At 48.4% G+C, this 23,848-nt stretch overlaps 1 long non-coding RNA gene across 1 annotated transcript in view; it reads left to right on the top strand.

The window, feature by feature from the left end:
- Positions 1–7,752: 7,752 nt before the first annotated feature.
- LOC310667991 overlaps positions 7,753–23,848 on the top strand; it is a 160,484-nt gene continuing 144,388 nt past the window's right edge. The window contains exons 1-2 of the long non-coding RNA XR_014506518.1: positions 7,753–8,306; positions 8,675–9,425. This is a non-coding gene — a long non-coding RNA (uncharacterized lncRNA). The remainder of the gene's footprint in view (positions 8,307–8,674; positions 9,426–23,848) is intronic.

Consider the following 23,848-nt stretch of genomic DNA (forward strand, 5'->3'; position numbering starts at 1 on the left):
GGGAGCCGGTTGAAGTTAAATCCTTCGAAGACAGAGGTCCTCTGGCTGGGACGGGACGATATGGGATTGAGGGGGCAACTCCCATCTCTAGCGGGGGTGCAATTAGTGCCAGCACCGTCCGTTAAGAGTTTGGGTGTAATCTTCGACACCTCCCTCTCCATGGAGGCGCAGATTGCAGCTATAACAAAGGCGGCATTTTTTCATCTCCGCCAAGCTAAGCAGTTGGCTCCTTACCTCTCTCGCCCTGACCTAGCCACTGTGATCCATGCGACGGTCACCTCCAGACTGGATTATTGTAACTCGCTCTACGTGGGGCTGCCCTTGAGACTGACCCAGAAACTCCAGAGGGTGCAGAATGCCGCAGCGAGACTCCTTACAGGGTCTTCACTGCGAGATCACATTCATCCGGTGCTATACCAGCTGCACTGGCTCCCGGTGGAGTACAGGATCAGGTTTAAGGTGCTGGTTTTAACCTTTAAAGCCCTATACGGCCTAGGACCCTCGTACCTACGGGACCGCCTCTCCTGGTATGCCCCACAGAGAAACCTACGCTCATCAAATAAAAACATCCTGAAGGTCCCAGGCCTCAGAGAGGTTAGGCTGGCCTCAACTAGAGCCAGGGCTTTCTCGGCTGCGGCTCCAATCTGGTGGAACGCTCTGTCGCAAGAGACTAGGGCCCTGCGGGACCTGACATCTTTCCGCAGAGCCTGCAAGACAGAGTTGTTCCACCAGGCCTTTGGTCAGGTCCCAGCCTGACTCCCTCCTCTGGCAAACTGCACAGAATTTTGCTCAACGGTTGCCATTAATTTGACTTTAACTAATTTTTATAATGGAATGTTTTTAGAATGTTTGATTATTTGATTGTTTAATTGTTGTTAGCCGCCCTGAGCCCGGCTTCGGCTGGGGAGGGCGGGATATAAATAAAATTTATTATTATTATTATTATTATTTATTTATTCATTCATTCCCCACCCATCTGGCAGGGTTTCCCCAGCCACTCTGGGCAGCTCACAAAAGAATATTAAAAACACAATAAAACATCAAACATTAAAAGCTTCCCTAAACAGGGCTGCCTTCAGATGTCTTCTAAAAGTCAGATAGTTGACATCTGATGGAATGGCATTCCACAGGGCGGGTGCCACTACCAAGAAGGCCCTCTGCCTGGTTCCCTGTAACCTCACTTCTTGCAGTGAGGGAACCACCAGAAGGCCCTTGGAGCTGGACCTCAGTGTCTGGGCTGAACGATGGGGGTGGAGATGCTCCTTCAGGTATACTAGTCCGAGGCCATTTAGGGCTTTGAAGGTCAGCACCAACACTTTGAATTGTGCTTGGAAATATACTGGGAGCCAATGTAGGTCTTTCAGGACCGGTGTTTTATGGTCTCAGTGGCCACTCCTAGCTGCCCTCAGTCTAGCTGCCCTCAGAGCAGTTCTCAACAACTAGGTCAATGCTAGGAATACACATTAGGTCTGGAGAGCCAGGTCTCCTTTCAGCAGCTGTACATCAACAGAGAGAGAGGTTCAGTTGTTGTGGAGAAGCAGCGGGCAGGAGGAACTTAACCCTGGCCCCTCCTGCTGGTTTTCCCTTGCAGGCTCATCCATAACCAGCGACTTCTGAGTAAGGGAAAGGGACAAGGTGCAAGTGGTTGCAGTGAGTGGAGAAAGGACTAAGCCTCTTTTGTCTACACTCGTGTTAAACCTCCCCTGCCACTTGGTAAGAACATGGGTCCCAACTCTTGGCCTGTGGCTGAACATGTAGTCATCTCATAAAGCTGTGATCCTGTGCACTCACACTTGAGAGTAAGTCCCACTGAAATGAGTGAGACTTACTCCTTGATATGTTTGTGCAACGCAGGGGCAAAGCAACTGTGACTCAGGAAGCAGCGCCGTAGCGTGGGGGGTGCAGGGGGGGCCGGCCACACCGGGCGCAACATCTGGGGATGGCACTCGCACTCGCAGCTCTCTGCCCCTACCTGGCTCACTCACTCTCTCTCACTGCAGTGCTGGCTGTGCAAATCCGATCCGAGCCGCCGGGTCGCCACCCACTGTGGAGGGGAGGGTGCCAGGCGTGCGGTGCGGTGCGGAGAGAGAGCGAGGGACTATCTGGGGGAGGGACAGTGCAGCAGGGGAGGGGCGCAAATTACTTGCCTTGCCCCGGGTGCTGACAACCCACGCTACGCCACTGTCAGGAAGTACCTGGTGCAGTGTCGGAGCTTGGGGTCTCAAATTTCAGTGGTGCCCTGGCTGACACCAAAATTTGGTTTTCTCTGACTCTCGTGATGCATTCTAAATAACAGTTGCAGCATCCTCTACAGCAGGGGTGTCCAACTGGTCAGGTTTTCGCTGTGAGGCTGATAGCCATTTTTGGGGAGTGACTTGTCCCCTTTCCCCTTTACTCAGTTTACCTGAACACAAAAAAACCCCGGGACTTTCCCTCCTAAAAAAAGCTCAGCAACTTTGACCTGAACCCCAGCATCCCCAGGGCTCCATGCCCAGTGCAGCTGAACTGGTTGTGCTCCTCTAAATTTGCTTCTTCCTGGTGTGGCCTTCAGCAAGCCACACTCAGTCTCAGCCCTCCATCTGCAATATGGGTAGTAGTGGGGTTTTTTCAGCTGGAGGATGCCAGAGTGCAGTTCTGGCACCTCTCAGGCAGATGCCATTGCGGGCCAGCACTCCCCTGCCTGCTTCTTACCTTGACATACTTCTGAGAAGCCCAAAACAAACTTTCCAAGTCAATATGGAAGCTGGCCAGTCTTTTCAAGGCCAAATGAAAGCTGATCAGTGTTTTGGCTCTGTGACTCCACTTAGCTCCTAGCCGCTCCTAGCCATAATTGGTCAAGCTATGGGGCAGGGCCAATTTGCATTTCCTTTTCTTCAGTCTGTCTCCTGTGTAGTGGAGGCAAGTTTTAACCTTTCCAGCCAGGTCTCTACCTGCACAGGGACCCTTCTGAGCTGCCCTAGCCATCTGCCTGAGTCTAAGAGAATGAGGGGGTGCATTTATTTGACCTGCACCAGAACCAGGGGCGACCCCCAAACCAGCTAGGCTTGCCATAGTTTTTAACACCTCTGTGGGCAGTCAATGCGACTGTTGTCAAACCAGCATCCGTCAGGGCTGCCCCAAGTCACCCGGCAATTTATTGTAACAATTTCATGGTGAGTTTCCGCACCTATTTATCTTGAAAGAAAGCACTGAATATGGGGGACAAAAAAAACCCTGACTAAACTGTGAGTAAATATCTCTGACAGGGCTGTTACAAAGCGCTTTGAACATTTGAAAACTCTCTACCAACATTACATGATGATGCAATTGTTAATAAATATGTATAAGATTGGGCTGCAAGGATGCACACATGCTACAGACAAATTAGTTTAGGATTAACTCGCTACCTTCTCTGAGGACCGTGGGAACTGTAGTTCTGTGAGAGGAGAGGAGATTTCCAGCAAGGAGTTCTGTATAGTGTATGAGCTTTCACCCAACTCCGGTTCTCAGGATTTTTTGTGGAAGACGTTACTCTACCCAGTGGGTCCCCAAACTAGGGGATCTTCATGATTCATCACAAGTTAATATAAAGGGATCTTGGCCATTAGAATCAGCGGAGCTTGGCTGTTGCCTGTCATTCAAAGATATGGCCTTGTGCCGAATTGATTGCATCCCTGTATAGGGAAGTTTTTGATGTTTTATTGTGCTTTTAATATTCTGTTGGGAGCTGCCCAGAGTGGCTGGGGCACCCTAGTCAGTTGGGTGGCATATCATTATCATTATCATTATCATTATCATTATCATTATCATTATCATCATCATTACAGTCAAACCTTGGTTCCCAAACGCCTCCGTTTTAGAACGTTTCGGCTCCCGACCGCCGAAAACCCGGAAGTAAGTGTTCTGGTTTTTGAACGTTTTTCGGAAGTCGAACGTCCGATGTGGCTTCCGCTTGAGTGCAGGAAGTTCCTGCAGCCAATCAGAAGCTGTGCCTCGATTGTCGAACATTTCAGAAGCTGAATGGGCTTCCAGAACAGATTATGTTTGATAACTGAGGTTTGACTATACAGTGGAACCTCGAGTTGCGGACATAATCCATCCTAGAGGCATGTCCGCAACTCGAAGCATTCGCATCCAGAAGCGCTGTGATTTAGCGCTTCTGTGCATGCGCAAGCGGCAAAACCCAGAAGTAACCGTTCCAGTACTTCCGGGTTGCCGCAGGACGCAACTTGAAAAGACGTAACCTGAAGCGGACGCAACCTGAGGTATGGCTGTATTCTTTTTAAGACAGCAGAGGTAGAAATTTGTGCCCAGTTAAGCAAGAGGGCACTTTGTCTAGTCAGAGCTAAAATTAGCCAATGGAAGATGCCTCTCCTTTTCTTTTTCTGTCTCTTTCTTTACAGGCCAAGATGCCTCCTTCGAGACAGTTCCCTTTGTAGGACTTTGACGAAGAGGACCCAGCTGAATAGTTGACTGGCTAGCTCCCTTCGATGACGGGTATTCTTGGGTATATAATACAGATGGCGTTGTTATTGCTTGAGAATACGCGTAGTTGAGGGGAAGTTGATTCGTCTCCGCAACTGTTGGAAGGTGCTTTTCCTGGCTCTCCCTTTCTCTTCCGCTTCCTCCACCTCCAGAAGAGCACACAGTGTGTCTTCCAGCCTTCTTTGAACGAAGCAAATGGAATGAAGAAACCTTAAACATAAATAAACTCCACTGGGATTTGTGGGATGTAAAACACAGGAGCAGTCAATGACAACATTCTTAGAGTGTACATGTTAGAACATGGGGAGGGATGTCTGTCTATCAAGCAGGTAAACTTCCTGGGGACGGACTTCCTCTGCATGTGACCAGAGGTGGGTGTGGCCTCACCTGTGCAGGTAAATGATAAAAGCACAGGGCAGGCAGCCACTCTCTCTCTGCCATCTTCCTTCGATGAGGAAACATCTAAGGATGCTCTCTTGGCTCCCAGCCAAGAGAGGAGATAAGGACTATCTTGCTACAAGATAGATTCTGAATGTATGTAACCTTTTTAAAGCTGTCTGCCTTCTGGGATCACATTGTGAACAGAACGTGAGTAAACTCTTTTATACTTTTATGAAGACTGTGTCGTGTCTTGTATTTTAAGAGGGAACAAAAGGGGAAATTGCCAGAGTAATTATTATAGAGGTTCTAGCGAACCTGTGCACACATTACCGTTGCAAACTTAAAGGGGAATGTCTATAAACTCTGCTGATATTTTGGGAACTTGTTAGCACAAGTTGGATAAGGATATAATTAGTCAATATATCCTCTCCTGCACCCCAGAACATTCCCACAGGATCATCTTCTCCCAGGCCTTGGACTTCCTGTCCAGATTCCTGCTTGACATATCTAGTCTGTAGAACTCATTGCTACTATATCTTGCTGAAGTTCAAAGCTTTACAGGATTCTAAGAACAGAATAGGATACAAGCTGCAACCAGGTATTTAAGAGATATGTTCCTCTTCCCCCAGAAAGGCAGGTGGACAATCCAGTTGGTTCGTTTTAGATGGAATGTGAATAGCTCTGTTCCGGTGAAATGTTATTATTATCTTGTTATTTATTGAATTTATAAACTGCCCTATACCTGGAGGTCTTAGGGCAGTTCACAAAAAAGATCACAATATATAAAATATTTTTTGGTAAAAATTCCCAATAATATCCCCCCCCCCAAAAGAACCACATTTTAAAAGGGTATAGGATGTCAATCAGGTTAACTAAAGGCCTGGTTAAAAATGAACATTTTTGCCCAATGCCTAAAGGTGTATAATGAAGGTGCCAGGCGAACTTCCCTGGGGAGAGCATTCCACAGATGGGGAGCCACTGCAGAAAAGGCCCTGTTCTCGTGTTGCCACCCTATGGACCTCTCAAGGAGGAGGCACACGAAGGAGGGCCTCAGAAGATGGTCTCAGGGTCTGGGTAGGTTCATATGGAAAGAGGCGGTCCTTGAGGTATTGTGGTCCTGAGCTATTTAAGGCTTTATCGGTCAAAACCAGCACTTTGAATTGAGCCTGGAAACTAATTGGTAGCCAGTGCAGTCGAACCAGGATTGGTGTAATATGCTCAAATATGCTCCGGTGAGCAACCTGGCTGCTGAATTCTGCACTAGCTGAAGTTTCCGAATCGTCTTCAAAGTTGACTTTGTAACACAGCTTCATGGCATGGCTCACCTGGCTAGCTGGCTCTGGAGTCTCCATGGCCTTTTGCAAGCTGAGCAGGTATATTCAGAAGCATCAGGTACCTCCCTTTGTTGGGGACAGGAAGCTATTTTCAGCAGAACTGAGCTTATAACTGACTGGTAATGCCCTTCATTCTAAGACCCTTCATGCTGGTTTCATGGGAGGGTATGCCCCATCCTGTGCTATCCATCTTCCATGATGGGGTGGATATAGGTCAACTCCAAGGCACACAGCAAGTCACCCTCAGTGCATTGACCCCAAAGGGCAATCACCAAAGGGATTTATTCAATGGCAGGAGCACCGCCCTCTTGATGGTTGGGAATAGGTTGAGAGGACTTCAATCCTAGGTGAGAGTTGGGTCTGAGAGGGTGGAATCTCTTAGCTGAGAAAACTGCCCTATGTGAGTGTAGGGGAGGTGGTTGAGATACACATATGTAAGAGCTGAGAGCCACCTATCATTTGGGAGAAGGGCTATGTGTATACTGTGCCCTATGGAAATTCATGCAATGAGGGGTTCGATTTTGACTACAGTAGCACTTTCTTGTGAGGTAAGCTATTTATGCATACATGCACAACTGTATTACAAACTATTGCTGTCTTGATGAGAACTGAAGGCTGTGGTTCTCTGGCCACTTAAAAGCACCGTAGCACTGTATTTTGGATTGCGGTTGCATTATCGGAGCCCTAGTATTTTGCATTTTCTGTTCATTTGTGGCCTTAGGAATGATGAACTTTGGGGTCTGTGGAGTGGGGTTCAGTGGGTGCAACTATTAACAAGGTTTTGGCGCAGAAAGAGGTATGGGGCTGGGTGGTGGAAGGGGCCACAGATATTTAAAGCCCACTGCCCCATTTCCTGCATGAGATTTGGGTTGCCATGCCTGTCGGTTTTCCCACTTGGTGCTGTTGTTTTCGGATGCCAGTGCAGCCCATAATAAAAACAGAATCTGGTTGTGGTTGAAGGGGCTGACCTGTTGTGGATTACTGAGACCTGGGTGGATGAGCTGGGTGAGCCAGATTTGTCTACCTTGATGTTCGCTGCATCATCAACACACGTTGATGTTCTTTTTGGCTTTTTTGCCACAATCCATGGAAATTCCATCTTTTCACGAGGCAATCAATCTTCTTGGGAGCTGGATTTGAGGGTTTGTGCCTGGTGTTGGGTCAGAGAAACAGAACAGGAGTTTTCCTGGTGCACTGTCCACCCGACTGGTGTTGGGGTAGTCTTGAAGATTGTGTTGGAGGACAGCTCAGAATTTCATCGCCACCAGGACAACTATGAGGTTATCTCAGTGCATTGTGAACCCAAAATATGTGGCAGATCATCTGCTTAATCTGGTTTTGCTACAGAGTGGTTTGGGAAAGATCCAACATTAGGCTAGGTTCCATCTTACTCAGGTGTCATGGACAAATCACTCCCTGGAAAGATTTTGATTACGCGGGCCAGTCTTACCCCTGCAATGGGGGTGGGAGGTGGGGACCTATTAGCACATTCTTATGTGTGGCTTGGTGACCTCATACATAGGAGTGACTTTAAGTAAGATACAGTTGTTATCAGTGTACCTCGGTACAGTGGTACCTCGAGTTAAGAACTTGATTCTTTCCGGAGGTCCGTTCTTAACCTGAAACTGTTCTTAACCTGAAGTACCACTTTAGCTAATGGGGCCTCCCGCTGCCGCCGTGCGATTTCTGTTCTCATCCTGAAGCAAAGTTCTTAACCCGAGGTACTATTTCTGAGTTAGTGGAGTCTGTAACCTAAAGTGTCTGTAACCTGAAGAGTCTATAACCTGAGGTAACACTGTACATGGATAGCTAGAGGTACGGTAGCTAGAGAGCCACAAAGCTGGAGCCTGAGTGAAGCAACTAGCCTACATTTATCTCAGACTCTCCACGTGTCCCTATTTTCCAGGGACAGCCATGGATTTACAGAAGCTGTCCCTGTTTCTGATTTGATCCCAGAATGTCCTGCTTTTCCTTAGGATGTTCCCATTTTCATTGGATAAATGTTGGGAGTTATGGAGTGATGTGACCCCTGAGCCAAAGAGATAAGTAACTCTATAGCCTTTAGAAGACACCTGAAGGCAGCCCTGTATAGGAAAGTTTTTTAATGTTTAGTGTTTTACTGAATAGGTAAAGGTAAAGGGACCCCTGACCATTAGGTCCAATCATGGCCAACCCTGGGGTTGCGGCGCTCATCTTGCTTTATTGGCCGAGGGAGCCGGCGTACAGCTTCCGGGTCATGTGGCCAGGATGACTAAGCCGCTTCTGGCAAAGCAGAGCAGCGCACAGAAACACTATTTACCTTCCCGCCGGAGCGGTACCTTTTTATCTACTTGCACTTTGACGTGCTTTTGAACTGCTAGGTTGGCAGGAGCAGGGACTGAGCAACGGGAGCTCACCCCATCGCGGGGATTCGAACCGCCGACCTTCTGATCAGCAAGTCCTAGGCTCTGTGGTTTAACCCACAGTGCCACCAGCGTCCCTGTTTTACTGAATAGGATGGCCCTATTTTCATCGGAGAAATGTTAACTAGGAACCAAGACGATTTTCTTACACTGTATCCAACAATGGCGGGTAAAGTGTATTCCTATATATGCTTAGAAGTCAATCCCGCAGGATCCAATAGGCTCTACTTCCAAGAAAGTGTGCTTGGACTGGAAATGTGGGAAGCAGACTTTCACAGAATCAGACCACGGATCTTGTCTTGTCTACTCTGTGCTAGCTAGAAGCAGCTCTCCAGGTTTTCTGACAGAGAAACATCCCCCGCCTTATCAGGAGATTGAGCCTGAGATATTTTGCGATGAAGCATGTGCAGAGCCCATGAGACAGGGTCAAGCGCCACCAAGAGGGAGATGTTCTCATGTGCAGTGTTGCTACTCACCTCCCCTGCCCCAGGGAGGAGAAGCTGAGCAGCAGTATTTTGATGAGCACCTTTGCTCCCACTGAGTTTGGTGAGAGTGGGGCCATGGCAGTGAAAGAAGTTCAGTGGCTTGGGATATGACCCAGGGGGACAGGAACCAGAAACTCCTGTTTCATCTCAGGTGGCAAAACCAGATGGGCCACCCCGGTCATGTGCTTATGTCCTGTCCCCTTTAATAAGAAATTGTATGGCTCTGCTTCCCCATCTTACACTGACCAGTGTAGGGTGAGGAACTGGATGAAGGACTTGGACAGCAGGCCCCAAGCACCAAACTCTCTGCAAGGTAAGGTAAAGGTAAAGGACCCCTGGACGGTTAAGTCCAGTCAAAGGTGACTATGAGGTTGTGGTGCTCATCTCACTTTCAGGCTGAGGGAGCCGGCCTTTGTCCACAGACAAAGGTCATATGGCCAGCATGACTAAACCGCTTCTGGTGCAACAGAACACAGTAACGGAAACCAGAGTGCATGGAAACACCATTTACTTTCCCGCCACAGCAGTACCTATTTATCTACTTGCACTGGTACTCTTTCGAACTGCTAGGTTGGCAGGAGCTGGGACAGAGCAACAGGAGCTCAACCCATCGTGGGGATTCGAACCGCCAACCTTCTGATCGGCAAGAGGTTCAGTGGTTTAGACCACAGCACCACCTGCTTCTCTGCACTGCTGGAGCAACTGGACTTTAGCCTTATAGAGGAACCCTGCAAAGGTTTCATCATAATTAAGTCTCAATGCATTCAAGGGACTTACTCCCAAGTGGCATATACTGTATAGTATGGCAAACTTAGTTAGCCAATGGCTCTCTTCCCAGTTACCCACACACTCTGCCAGATCTTCAATAAAGTCCCCCAGGCAGGGACAGGTGCCAGGTAACCACTGGTGAGGATTAACCGACTGTAGGGCTTAAGTATTCATTTCCTGGTGAAAGAAGCTCATAGCTTCAGATTCAGTATCCAGTTATAGCTTCATGGTCACTTAGGATTGAAGACCACAATGATGATTCCAGGTTTGTGAATCAGTCCACAAGAATCACCAGCCCACAAAAATAATTACTAGCCCACCTGACCAAATATATACTACTTAGTGTGAAAGGAATGGTGTGAGGAACCTCCTGCAGGGCTTCCCAGCTTAGCCACCTAGAAGAGATTTTTCACTAGCTGCAGATGAGCAGATCTAGTTCACCTGCTCATTTTCACCAACTCCCAGTCTCACCAATGGAAGAGTAGGGGGTGGAAATGAAGAAAAGACAGGTAGCTTAAGACCCACCTCGTCTATATAAAATATATATGGTTTAAACATGCAGGCAGGTAGAACACTGTCAGATAACAGACGCTTACTCAGTGGGAGACTGACTTGATCATATTGAAGAATAGAAAACTGTGTGGGGAGCCTTTGATTCAGGATTTGTACTGAAGGGTGGATCTTTTGAAGAACCTTGTTGTAAATTTGAGAACCTTTTGCAGAATCGTTTTTTCAAAAGGCTAAGTTTGAAAATAGCATTTGTGTGTACATGTGTGTTTGGTTCTTTACAGGAGAGGTCCAGGAAATGCCTTTGTCCTTTGACATTCATAAAGGCAGTGATCCAGCTACTGTACTTCAGTCTCTGGTCCACAGAGCCTCTCGATCAGGCAAGTGGTCTCTCTTCTGCCTGGCCTGCCTCTTCTCGTTGATCGCACACTTGCACAACTGCTGCAGTTGTGCAAGGCAGTAACTCCCTGGCAGTCCTGCAAGTCTTGCCAAGCTGTGACCCACTCACCATTTAATCTGCTCCACCGCAGCAAAGGCAATTTAGGGTAGAGCAATCAGTTCCACTGCAATGGATACCAAGCCTAGTGGGCACCGCAGGGTTCTGCAACTACTATGTAGCGAGTTGGGAAAAAACCAGTGGCATAGCGTGGTGGGGGAGCCCCACGGGGTGGTTGCCCCGGGCACAAAATTGTTCAGGGCACAAAATTTCAACACCCAGTGCTGCCTCAGTACTGCTGTGTGCTTCCATTGCTGGGCTCTGTTGAAAATGGCTTCTCCAGGAAATGACCTCTCCGGACAATGAAACGACTCTTCTTATCTTATCTCTGCTGCTATGATCTCTTGAGTGATGCAGAAACCATTAGGCAATTGAATGTGCACAAGTACTCCTTCCGTTTTCCTCCCTCCCACCCTGCCCTGGGCACTGGCAACCCATGCTACACTGTTGGGCAGAACAGAAGGCGAGAGGCAGAGGATGGTGAATTTTGGCCTCCCGCAGGGTGCCACACTGAAAATTGAAAGTGTGCCCCTGACCTCAGTGACCCACCCAGCTGCCACTAGTGCCAGAACAAGAAAGGGGTGTGTGAGCTACACATGGCAGGCAGACAGGCAGGCAGCATAACTTAGTTATGTGATGGCCTTCTTTCTAGCTAGATCAAGCGCGCTGGTTTGCCCCTGTGATTGAGAGGGCCGGCACCATGTGCCACACTGATGCTGTGTGCGCACGCTGTACAACATGCTAATGTCACTCGTGCACAGCATTCAACATGCTGATGTCACTTGGGCACCCCATGCGATGTGCTGACATTTCACAAGCACACTGCGGATTGCACAAGTGATGTCAGCATGTTGGGTGATGTGCGGGAGTGAGGTGAGCATGCCACATGGTGTTCACACATGGCCACCATAGAATTTTGAGGGGACCTGGCCCCCTCCTTGAAAAAATTGTTTTGGGGGGGCCATGGCCCCTCAGCCCCAGATGGCACCCCTGAACTAGGTGGTTGTTTTTGCTCATGGAAATGTAGGCCTGAATATTGGGCAGGTTCCAAAAAGGCATGGGGCAAAAAGCTCAGGGAGACTCATAGGAGAACTGAGTTGTCTCAGGGATTGTAGAGGCTGGAGTTCAGGGACTGTGCCATCAACAGGAAAGACTGTATCAGCAACTGTTGGCTGTTAACAGAGAATTTAACTTCCACCAGGCTCCACTGTTTTCCAGCCTGGTCTGATAATGACTCAGTTCTGGCAGGACACCAGACTTCCAGGGCATGTCTGTTTCCTTACAGAGGCAGATCATCTGAGCCACTAAAAGGATGTTTCTCTGTCTTTGAGCAGATGCATTGCATTGGCCTTCTGGGGAGCTGGACAGCAGCCATCTGGTTCCTGGGCACCACACTCAAAAGCCATCTACCCCCAATCTGGACTCAATTGTGATTCTCGAGAGCCAATGGCCCCATGGCCACCTCTGGGTAAAAGGTTCATCCTTTGAAAAACACATGAAACTGCTTGATATTGAGTGACATTACTGATCAACCTCCTTCAGTATTGTCTACATCAGAGACAGGCAACATGGTGCCCCAGAGATGTTCTGGACTCTCATGAATCCCAGCCAGCAATGCCAATGATCAAGGATGGTGGGACTTGGAGTCCACAGCATCTAGAAGGCATCACTTGGGGTGGAGAGGAAGGCCTTGCATAGGGATGTAAGAAAACAGTGACTGCTGCCACAGTCACAATCAGCGCTATGTCAAAAAGTTCTTCCTGACGTTTAGGCGTAATCTCCTTTCTTGTAGCTTGAAGCCATTGGTTCTGGTCCTAACCTCCAGAGAGGGACCCCGCCCCCTCTGTTTTTATCCTCATAATGATCTCCACCAATGTGCAGAGGAAACGTCTCACATATGGCTACATATCTAGAATGTCCAAAGGGCAGTATACCTCTAATTGCAGCAGAGTCATTACCTTCATGCCCTGCTTGTAGATCTTCTAGAGTCATGTGTCTGGCCTGGGTGGGATAGAATCATAGAATCATAGAATCATAGAGTTGGAAGAGACCACAAGGGTCATCGAGTCCAACCCCCTGCCAAGCAGGAAACACCATCAGAGCACTCCTGACATATGGTCGTCAAGCCTCTGCTTAAAGACCTCCAAAGAAGGAGACTCCACCACACTCCTTGGCAGCAAATTCCACTGTCGAACAGCTCTTACTGTCAGGAAGTTCAGGAAACACAATACTGGGCTAGTTGAAGCGTTGATCAGACGCGTTTCATTGCGTTTGTTGACTGAAGGAAAAAAATTCAATACATATGGAGGTGAATTAATTGTCAGACGAAGTTATTAAACTCGTTTTGAATACAGTCATACCACGGGTTACAGACACTTCAGGTTGTGTGTTTTCGGGTTATGGATGTGCTGAAACCCGGAAGTGTCGGAACGGGTTACTTCCAGGTTTCGGTGCATGCGCATGCGCAGAAGCACTAGATCGCGCTTTGCGCATGCGCAGAAGTGCCAGATCACAACCCGCACATGCACATGCGCAAACGCAGCACTGCGGGTTGTGGGCACTGCGGGTTGTGAACGTGCCTCCCGCACGGATCACGTTCACCACCCAAGCGTCCACTGTAATATTATTTTTTCCAAAAAAAGTGTCGTGAGCCCAATTTTCAAAATTTTATTTTAAAAACACATATTTTTGCCATTTTGTCACCCCGCTCAGTGATGACACTCAGGGGGGTCTGCACCCACCGCACCCCCCTTCCTACGTCACCGCCATTGATCTGTTCCAGCAGTGCTTCATTAATGCTCCTGTGCTCTTACTGGCTTGATGTGTCCAAATCAGTAATGCAGCTGGGTGCTTTTTCAACTCTGGAATCAGCGGCGGAGGAAGCCGCTTGGGTGCCTGTGGGCGCACCGCGGGGCCTCTGGGGTCTGCCTGCCTCCTCCCACTCAGCCACCCTATAGCTGGGGGGGAGGCAGCGGACGGACTGCTTGGGCAGCACAGAGCCTGTGCACGCAAGCCGCCACATCTCTCACAGGAGAGACGCGTGGCTCAGGCATGCTGCAGGCCCCCCAGTGAGTGCCGCCTGGCATTTTGTCACCCCCCCCCAATGGTTACACCCAGGGCGGCCCACACCTACCGCACCCCCTTCCTCCTCCCCTGTCTGGAATTCATGGTCCTTGCGAAACTGACTAGAGCACACCTCTGGTCCAAACAGTGGCATTCTTAGCCGCTCAGTCTCTTGCTAGGACAGACCCTCCAAGTGTCCCTATTTTCCAGGGACAGTCTCGGATTTACAGAGCCATCCCGGTTGGTGGTTTGATCCCGGAATGTCCTGCCTTTCCTTAGGGCTTCCCTGTTTTCATCGGAGAAATGTTGGAGGGTCCGTCAACCCTGGGATAAGAGACCCAAGCCATCGACCCCCAACAATGGGGCTGCACCAGAGCGGTCCCAGAATTCCCACTGGCTCCCTGCATATGATAGGAAAACAGGTAAGAGACAGGATCCCACCCTAGGAAGGCAGAGTGAACTGGTGTGTTATTGCAATGAGATTGGCGGTGGTAATACTGTGGGCACACTTTGGTCAAAAAGGGAAATCCATCACTGAGATTTTGATTTGCTTCCATGCTTGTTTTCTTTCCCATTCCATCTAAAAACAAAAAACAACATGATCTGAGAATGAAGAGCATTCTGCCCCAGCCAAATGCACTGTAATTGAATCAACCATTCTGTTCAATCCCTCTCTGCTTCTCACAACATCCAATTCCAGATCACTAATGGTCTGAGGAGGATATGCAAGACGTTTCTCCAAATTACCTTTTATTTTGTTTTTGCTGGTTCAAACGCTCGGAGCCATTTTCAACCAATATCTGGTTCATTAAATTACATTTTCAGAAATGGAAGGCACTACAGGACCGAAACCTTTTGCTGTGGTACAAGAAGATGTGAACTCTGGCTATCACAGATTAAATAACTCACCAGGAATGTGTTTCTAAGAGTTAAGGAAGACCCAGAGCATTTCATTTCTGATGCATCCTATTCAGAAATATGAAACTCTCATATATGAAATTCAGAAACTCTCTTCCCCCACTAAATGGTGAAATTTGGTTTTCATGTTGTGTTTTGCTGCTTTTATTTCTCTATACCAACTGCTCCCTGTTTGTTTGGAAAAGGCAACCTTTGCACGGCTCCTGTGCTATGCAACTTTGTTTGTCTTTGCTTTTGTTTTTTTAAAAAAATTAATTTAAAAATTTATTTTAAAAAGCGGGCATTTTGCTACAGAAGCCCCCTGGCCCGAGCATGACCCAATGACCAGCAGTCCATTTCTAAAGACACATTGCAGAGGAAAGCTTCAACTTGCTTGGAAACAGCTGAACTTGGCTATTGTTACTTGGTGGCTAAGGGAAGACTGTGTGTGCTTCAGGAGCTCTTGCTGTTTCAAAGCTGACTGTGTCACTCAAATGAAGTGATGGAGTGGAATCTGGCTCAGATTAAGACCAGCCTGTAGCCACAAGTAGCTATGAATTGTGTTGGGTTGAAATACCTCAACATCTGGTTCACCCCAACATTCTTCAGGGTTGAAGGAGGCAGGAAAGGAACACAGGAAGGCCACATTCTAGGCACAAAGGACAGGGAATACTCTACATCTTCCAGGAATACTCTACAGAATTGCTTCTCAGTTATCATGAAATGACAGCAAGAAATGGAGAGAGAGAGAAAGGGGAAAGGTTGGTTGACCCTGTGGAGTTTTTTTACTGACTCTCGCATATGTGTGCTTTTAATCGCAGCTGGGTCTGCAGGCATTAATCAGTGCTCCTGTTTATCCCCAGGCCTCAAAAAGCATCACCTGCTAATTCTTGCATATCAAGATGTTGTCAAAAACACAGGAGCAAACCAGGCTTGGTGTTTTCCTGCTCTGCTGGAAATCCTAACTGGGAGAATTGTTACAGCTTTCATAGGGGAGAAGCCAATTTCAATAAATGCAGAGCGTGAACTCATGTTTGATGAATTGTTGAATTGTACGTGCACACAGATGCACAGGTACAGTGGGTGAAAACAAAGTTAACAAGAGGAAGGGGGAATAAATGTTAAAAACAGGTTGCTTATGTGGCAGCTTGTTCAAGTGTGGCAGACTTCCCATGCAGATATAACTTCAGAATAAGGGCAAGTATGCAGACTCTATCAAGCACAGTGGCGTAGCGTGGGGGGTGCAGGGGGGGCCAGCCGCACCGGGCGCAACATCTGGGGGGGGCGCTCGCACTCACAGCTCTCTGCCCCTACCTGGCTCACTCACTCTCTCTCACTGCAGTGCTGGCTGTGCGAATCCGATCCGAGCCGCCGGGTCGCCGCCCACTGTGGAGGGGGGGGGTGCCTGGCATGCGGTGCGGAGAGAGAGCGAGGGACTATCTGGGGGAGGGACAGTGCAGCGGAGGGGCGCAAATTACTTGCCTTGCCCCGGGTTAGGGGGCGCAAATTACTTGCCTTGCCCCGGGTTAGGGGGCACAAATTACTTGCCTTGCCCCGGGTGCTGACAACCCACGCTACGCCACTGATCAAGCACAATGATAATCACATCTGTGTGTCTTTTTGTTGTGCCCTTGCCAGAATAGAGGAACTTTGGGAAGCAAGCCCTGTTTCTCACTGAGCACCAGGAAGCCTGCCTGGAATGCTGAGGACTAGAAACAGACTATCTATAAAATAGTGAATCTTAGAATCTGAGTCAGATTCTTCTTCTTTGGCAATCACTCATAGCCTAGTAAGATGGCCTTCCATGAACATGGTCTTAACAGTGAGTCCGTAAGTGACTGTGGAGGCCAATTCTGGATCCACACATCCTTCACCAGTGGGGACATTGGTTTCCGGGCGGGAGTTGGTTACAGTGAGGATTTGCCAAACATGCCTTCTTCTTAGCACATTTCCCCCTTTTGTCCTGAGTTTGTGCTTCTTGAAAGTCCACAACACCTTTGGTAAAGGCTGTTCTCCAATTGGAGCGCTTGCAGGCCAGTGTTTCCCAATTGTCAGTGTTTATACTACATTTATTAAAGATCTGCCTTGAGGGAGTCTTTAAACCTCTTTTGTTGACCACCAGAATTACACTTTCCATTTTTAAGTTTGGAATAGAGTAGTTGCTTTGGAAGATGATAATCGGGCATCTGCACAACATGACCAGTCCAGAAAAGTTAATGTTGAAGAGTCATTGCTTCAACACTGGTGATCTTTGCTTCTTCCACTACACTGGCATTAGTTCGCCTGTGATATGTAAAATTTTTCGGATATCCCATTGACAGACTCTTTCGATGAGTTGGAGATGGTGTTTATAAGTTGCCCATGTTTCATAAGCATACAGTAAGGCTGGTAGTACAATAGCTTTGGAAACAAACATTTTGGTTTCCCTGTGAATGTCCCGGTCCTCAAACACTCTGCACTTCAATCAGGAAAAAGCCGCACTCGCAGAGCTCAGGCGATGCTGGATTTTGGCATCAGTGTCAGCCCTTGTGGAAAGATAACTGCCCAGGTAGGAGAAGTGACCAACACTTTCCAATGATACACCATTGAGTTGGATTTGTGGCGCTGCAGAGGGGTTGCTTTGTGCTTGTTGGTGCAGCACTTTGGATGTTGAGCGATAGGCCAAGCTTTTTGTAAGCTTCTGCGAAGATATTTAGGATGCTCTGGAAGTCATCCTCTGAGTGTGCAAACACTACATTGTCATCAGCATACTGAAGCTCTATGACGGAAGTTATGGTAACCTTACTCTTTATAAAAATAGGGAATCTTAGAATCTGAGGCAGATTATACACCTTCTGAGTCCAATGTCATCCCTTCCACACTTGCCAGCTTTGGAGCTGTACCCTTCAAAAGATACCATACACATCTGACAGCAAAATCAGGGCTACCTTATATTTTATCTAGAGATAGATTGATCATTGCTTGACTACTCTAGTGGGTGCTCATATTGGGAAATGGCATGGGAGTGTTTGCTCATGTGCAGATAGATTTGGTGCCATTCATGTGTCTATGAAAGTGCACATAATGAGGTCAGTCTGTGGTGTGAGCTCTGTGTATACACATACAGTGGGACACGAGTGGTGCTGTGGTCTAAACCACCAAGCCGATCGGAAGGTTGGCAGTTCAAATCCCCATGACAGGCTGAGCTCCTGTTGTTCTGTCCCAGCTCCTGCCAACCTAGCAGTTTGAAAGCACGCCAGTGCAAGCAGATAAATAGGTACCGCTGAGGTGGGAAAGTAAACAGCATTTCTGTGTGCTCTGGTTTCCATCGCTGTGTTCCATTGCACCGGAAGCAGTTTAGTCATGCTGGCCACATGACCTGGAAAGCTGTCTCCCTCGGCCTGAATGCGAGATGAGTGCCGCAACACCATAGTCACCTTTGACTGGACTCAACTGTCCAGGGGTCCTTTACCTCTTTTATACATGTACACACACACACGAGCACACACACAGAGTGATGGGGAGGGGAGTATTGTGGAATGAATAAGTTTCTCAGGAAAGTGGAATTATGTCACTATATTTCCCACCCAGAAACCCTAAGAGGCTTCGCTTTCTATCCTACTGGTTGCCTCTGAGCTATGGCATCTATATTTGCAGAAAAATATAATTAAGGGATAATATAACCTTTTAAGTGGGTTGATGATAGGAATTGGGTGGTGGTTGGGGGTGGGGGTGGGGTGCTGGTTTCCTAACTATAAAAGTCTATCCATCAGAACCCTGAAAGGAGTTCTCTGCGTAACCTGGCAACCAGATCGGCAGTCACTAGGCAACGTGGTTGCTGGGCAGCACTAAAGGTGATTGGCAGCTCTGACAGACAAGGCTAGAAAACTGCACTTGACCTGCCCCACCCCCACCAAGGAAGCCGCAGCACTTTGCTACATCATAGCCCCCCACCCTGAACGGAAATCAGATGTTGGTCTCTCTCACTTGCAGCTGTGAGCGGAGGGGGTGGAGCAAAGGGACTCGCCTGTGTGGGTAGGTGAAAGCGTTTTGTTAGTTAATGGCATGTCCATCAAAATAATCTGATGCGTGTCTTGGTCACAATGAAGTGATAAAAGATTTGAAGGGCTGGCGGCAGGAGAGAGGGAACTGGAAATTCAGAGTGGGAAAGTGGCAATATTATTCACTCTTCTCCCCCTCCCCCCCCCCCCCCCCCCGGACTGAAATGGGAAAAGTGAGAAATCTTCAGGGGAGGAAACAATTGCCGCCTCCTTGGAAATATTATCTCTTTCAGGACAATCACTGAAATACTTTTGAGTGCTGTGTTGCAAAATTATTAAAAAAAAAAAAAAATTATCACCCAGCCATTTCCACCAAAGGCATAGCAAAGCCAAATGCACTGTACAATAACATAAAATATTGTTTGGGTAAATATAAAGTAAATAGGAAAGCTATAGAATACAAAACAGTCTTTAAAATGTTTTGTCCTTTTTAGGAGTCCATCAGCCTCCTGCAATGAGGTGCCATCAGTTGGATAAGACTGCGCAGTGTTCTGAAGATATGAGCAATTTAAAATGTTTTTGTGCTTTAAACTGCTCCCTGGGCTGATTCTGTAGAGTCTGAAAGTGCATCTAGTGACACGAAGGATGTCTTACACAAACTATTTTCCACTTAATGCCTCTTCGCCTCTCACTTGCCTCCAATTCCTTCATTTTATCCCTTTATTTGAATACCTGCATACTGCTTTCCCCAAACTTTCAAAGCAGTTTATATCAGAACACACACACACACACACACACACACACACGTATCAAACAGAATATGAATCACTTGTGTAGCCATGGAAATAGCACTTCAATCGAAGCTTTCTTTTTTAAAAGGTAAGTCGTAGAATGCTTTTCAAAAATTCAACAAAGAGATCGGTTTCCATGCCTCTTCTGGAAGAAGCTTCCACAGTTTTGCAGCTGTTTCAAACGGCTGCTGTTTGCACCCGTTGCAAAGTCAGTAAAGGTAGGGTTGCCATATTCCCAATAGTGAAAATCTGCACAAAACTGTTGAGCCTTTTGGGGGTGGGGAGTTGTTGAGCTTTATTTGGGAACATCTCCGCAGAGATGTTTTTAAAAATCTCCCTACTTGCCATACGTCCAAGTTTTCCTGGACATTTTGCTGATTAAGCAAAAACCCACCTAGATTTATTTTTTATTTTTATTTTGCAGTCTGATTCCCTGATATGTCCAGGAAAACCGAAATGTATGGCAGCACTGGTAAAGACAGCAGTGCTGCTGTCGTAGACACAACACCCAGGACATTTCTCTGGTAATCACACATATAGCACATGATGCCCACTTCCTGGGTCCCCCCCCCCCCCCACATACCTTTTTAATACCTGGAAATGTTATCTGGGCAACCACAGTTTCTGGGAGTTGACAATATGCCTGCCAACCCCATTGCTGTGAGATGTTGATTCAGAAGCTTTTGTGACTTGGCCAGACCTTTTGTTCCAAGGGTGATTTCACAGGGCAAACCTAGGTCTGTCCCTGTCCATCAATCCTCACTCCCTGACCAAGCAGACTTATATGATATGTGTGTTTGTAGACACCCGTATTGCACCTTTAGGTTTACATTGTAGCACATTGCACACTTAAAATAATGTAAAGGGACCCCTGTCCATTAGGTCCAGTTGGGACCAACTCTGGGGTTGCGGCACTCATCTTGCTTTATTGGCCAAGGGAGCCGGCGTACAGCTTCCAGGTCATGTGGCTAGCATGACTAAGCCGCTTCTAGTGAACCAGAGCAGCACATGGAAACGCTGTTTACCTTCCCGCCAGAGCGCTACCTATTTATCCACTTGCACTTTTGAACTGCTAGGTTGGCAGGAGCAGGGACCGAGCAACGGGAGCTCACCCCGTCGTGGGGATTCGAACCGCCAACCTTCTGATCGGCAAGTCCTAGGGCTCTGTGGTTTAACCCACAGCACGACCCGCGTCCCTAAAATAATGTGGTGCACACTTAAAACAATTTAGTAAAATACTCGTGTGCAGAGGAGAACCTCAGCACTTGCAAGAAAGTTGGACCAAACTGAACTCTTGGGTCTTGGTAAGTTGAGAATTTGGACCAAAGGGCTGCTTATTTTGTCTTCTGCCTCCCTTACTTGCTTCTCTTTCTCAAGAGCCAGCATGGTGTAATGGTTAAGAGCGGTGGACTCGTAATCTGGTGAACCGGGTTCGCTTCCCCGCTCCTCCACATGCAGCTGCTGGGTGACCTTGGGCTAGTCACACTTCTCTGAAGTCTCTCAGCCTCACTCACACCACGAAAGGAAAAAGGAGATTGTTAGCTGCTTTGAGACTCCTTAAGGGGAGTGAAAGGCGGGATATCAAATCCAAACTCTTCTCCTTCTTCAACTAAAAAGCCCCCAAACTTTCGCTCATAGCGGAGCTACCACCATATGGCGGTAGCTGCTGCTGACATCTCAGATAGCTCCTCTGTGCCTAGGATCTAGCAGGACAGTATCTAACGCAAGAAGACCTGACTCTTCCCCCACCTGCTGTGCTGGTCCCGGGGGAGGTTACCGTGAGGCGTGGTCAAAGTCCGGTCCTGGGCCGAGGGTCTGGAGACTGCCCACTAAGGGGGAAGTGGGGTCCAAAGCAAGAAGCCGGGCGTGGTTGGGAACTCCGGAGAAACAGGTCTGGGTGCTGGCAGAAACAGGTTTCCAACGTCGTTGCTCCCACAACCTGGGACTTGGCTGACTGGCCCACAGGTGACCCGCCTCTCCTGGCCTTAAGGCGAGCACTCCTCCTGAGAGAACCCAGTTCCCTCCGCCTCTCTGCCCTGAGCCTCTGCAGCTCAGGGGAGACTGGAGGGTTACTGGACCCAGGGGCAGCTTCACCTTCCCCTGACAGGGCTGGGAGAGGCGCACCTGCAGGCAACGGGTCCTCGATCACCTCCGGAGCCAGAGCGGATTCAGCTGGTGTCTGCTCCTGAGGATTCACCACAGGTGAAGGCCCTTCAGGTTCAAGCCCCTGCCCCGGCTCAGCCGGCCCTGGAGGTGGGGATTCCTGTGCAGGCTGGGACTCCTCAGATTCAGCTTCTGAATCAGATTCCCAGGCCATCACACCTGCCTTTAAGTCAAGCACCAAGAAGAATCCAGCTCCTACCTTGCCGTGCGCGGAAGGAACCTCAGCCCTCCCTCCCCATCCTCATGCACGCCTTTCGCACTCGACAGATGGTGAGGGTTTGCATGCATCTCCATGCCTCAGCACTGCCAAGCATGCAGCAGATGGTGGCACCGGTCCGCTGAAAGCACCAGCATTTAGTAACTGCTAAATGTTTTAATTAAGCCCCTTGTTGCCTGCCCCTCATGTCTCAAAATGACCTCTGAAACACAAAGTCAGAATGAAGACAGGTGAACTATGTATCTGCGCAGGAGGGCAGCCTGCGCGCCTGGAGAGGGGCAAGGAGAAATCCCAAGGAATTGCAGACTCAAGGGCAACTCCTCAGTGAGAAGTTACAGCCGGTGTATTTTTTCTAAGAAAAAAGAGGTGCTAGAACTCACCTTGAATGCCTCCCTTGTTCTCTTATAATGGCAATGATGCCCACCTGAGAGGTGCCAGAACTGAGTTCCCGTGAGTTCCAGCTGGGGGAAAAACCTGGTTACAGCATTTGTGGCTGCTTAGTTCGTTAAAAAAGGCAACTGGGCATGGTTAAGATGCATGAAGATTTTTCGTGGCATGGAGAAAATGGAGTGTTTTTCTCCCTCTCCTCAGGTTAAGAACTTAATTCGTTCTGGAAGTCTGTTCTTAACCGGAAAATGTTCTTAACATGAAGTACCACTTTAGCCAATGGGGCCTCCCGCTACCGCCACACGATTTCTGTTCTCATCCTGAAGCAAAGTTCTTAACCCGAGGTACTATTTCTGTGTTAGCGGAGTCTGTAACCTGAAGCGTCTGTAACCTGAAGCATTTGTAACCCGAGGTACCACTGTACTAGAACCTGGCGCCATCCACAGAAGCTGAATGGTAAAAGATTCAGGGACAGATAAAAAGAAGCACTTTTTCTATACAGCACATAAGTTCATTTATTGAGAGCCAGTGTGGTGCAACAGACTAAGACTTGCGAGACCAGAGTTCAAATCCCCGCTGAGGCAGGAAGCTCACTGGGTGATCTTGGGCCAGCCACTAACCCTAGTCTACCTCGCAAGGTTCTTGTGGGGATAAACGGTAAGGAGAACTATGTTCAATAACCTGAGATCCTTGGGAGATGAATATAATAAATAAAATAAAAAAGATACCATGATGGTCACCAACTTCAGAAAATCTACTGAGATTAGATTAGACCACCCTTTCTCAATCCTGGGTCCCCAGATGATGTGGGACTACAACTTCCATGATCCTTGACCACTGGTCCTGCTAACTAGCTAACTAACTCTGGTCTCGCAAGTCTTAGTCTGTTGCACCACACTGGCTCCGGTTACGAACTTTGCTTCCGGATGAGAACAGAAATTGCACGGCGGTAGCGGGAGGCCCCATTAGCTAAAGTGGTACTTCAGGTTAAGAACAGTTTCCAGTTGTAGTCCATTTGGGGACCCCAGGTTGAGAAAGGCTGGATTAGGTAAGGCCCAACGATGGCTACCAGCCCCGAGAGCTATTTACTACCTGCAGAACCAGGACATCCATGCCACTGAATCCACTTACAGTGGAAGGTATTGGAGTTGGCGCTGTGGGTAAAACCTCAGCGCCTAGGACTTGCTGATTGCATGGTCGGCGGTTCGAATCCCCGCGGCGGGGTGCGCTCCCGTCGTTCGGTCCCAGCGCCTGCCAACCTAGCAGTTCGAAAGCACTCCCGGGTGCAAGTAGATAAATAGGGACCGCTTACCAGCGGGAAGGTAAACAGCGTTCCGTGTGCTGTGCTGGCTCGCCAGATGCAGCTTGTCACACTGGCCACGTGACCCGGAAGTGTCTGCGGACAGCGCTGGCTCCAGGCCTATAGAGTGAGATGAGCGCACAACCCTAGAGTCTGGCAAGACTGGCCCGTACGGGCAGGGGTACCTTTACCTTTTTTATGGCTTTAGGACAA

The sequence above is a fragment of the Podarcis tiliguerta genome (assembly GCF_965153285.1).
Source record: "Podarcis tiliguerta genome assembly, chromosome: 17".
In the NCBI taxonomy this organism is placed as follows: Eukaryota; Metazoa; Chordata; class Lepidosauria; order Squamata; family Lacertidae; genus Podarcis; species Podarcis tiliguerta.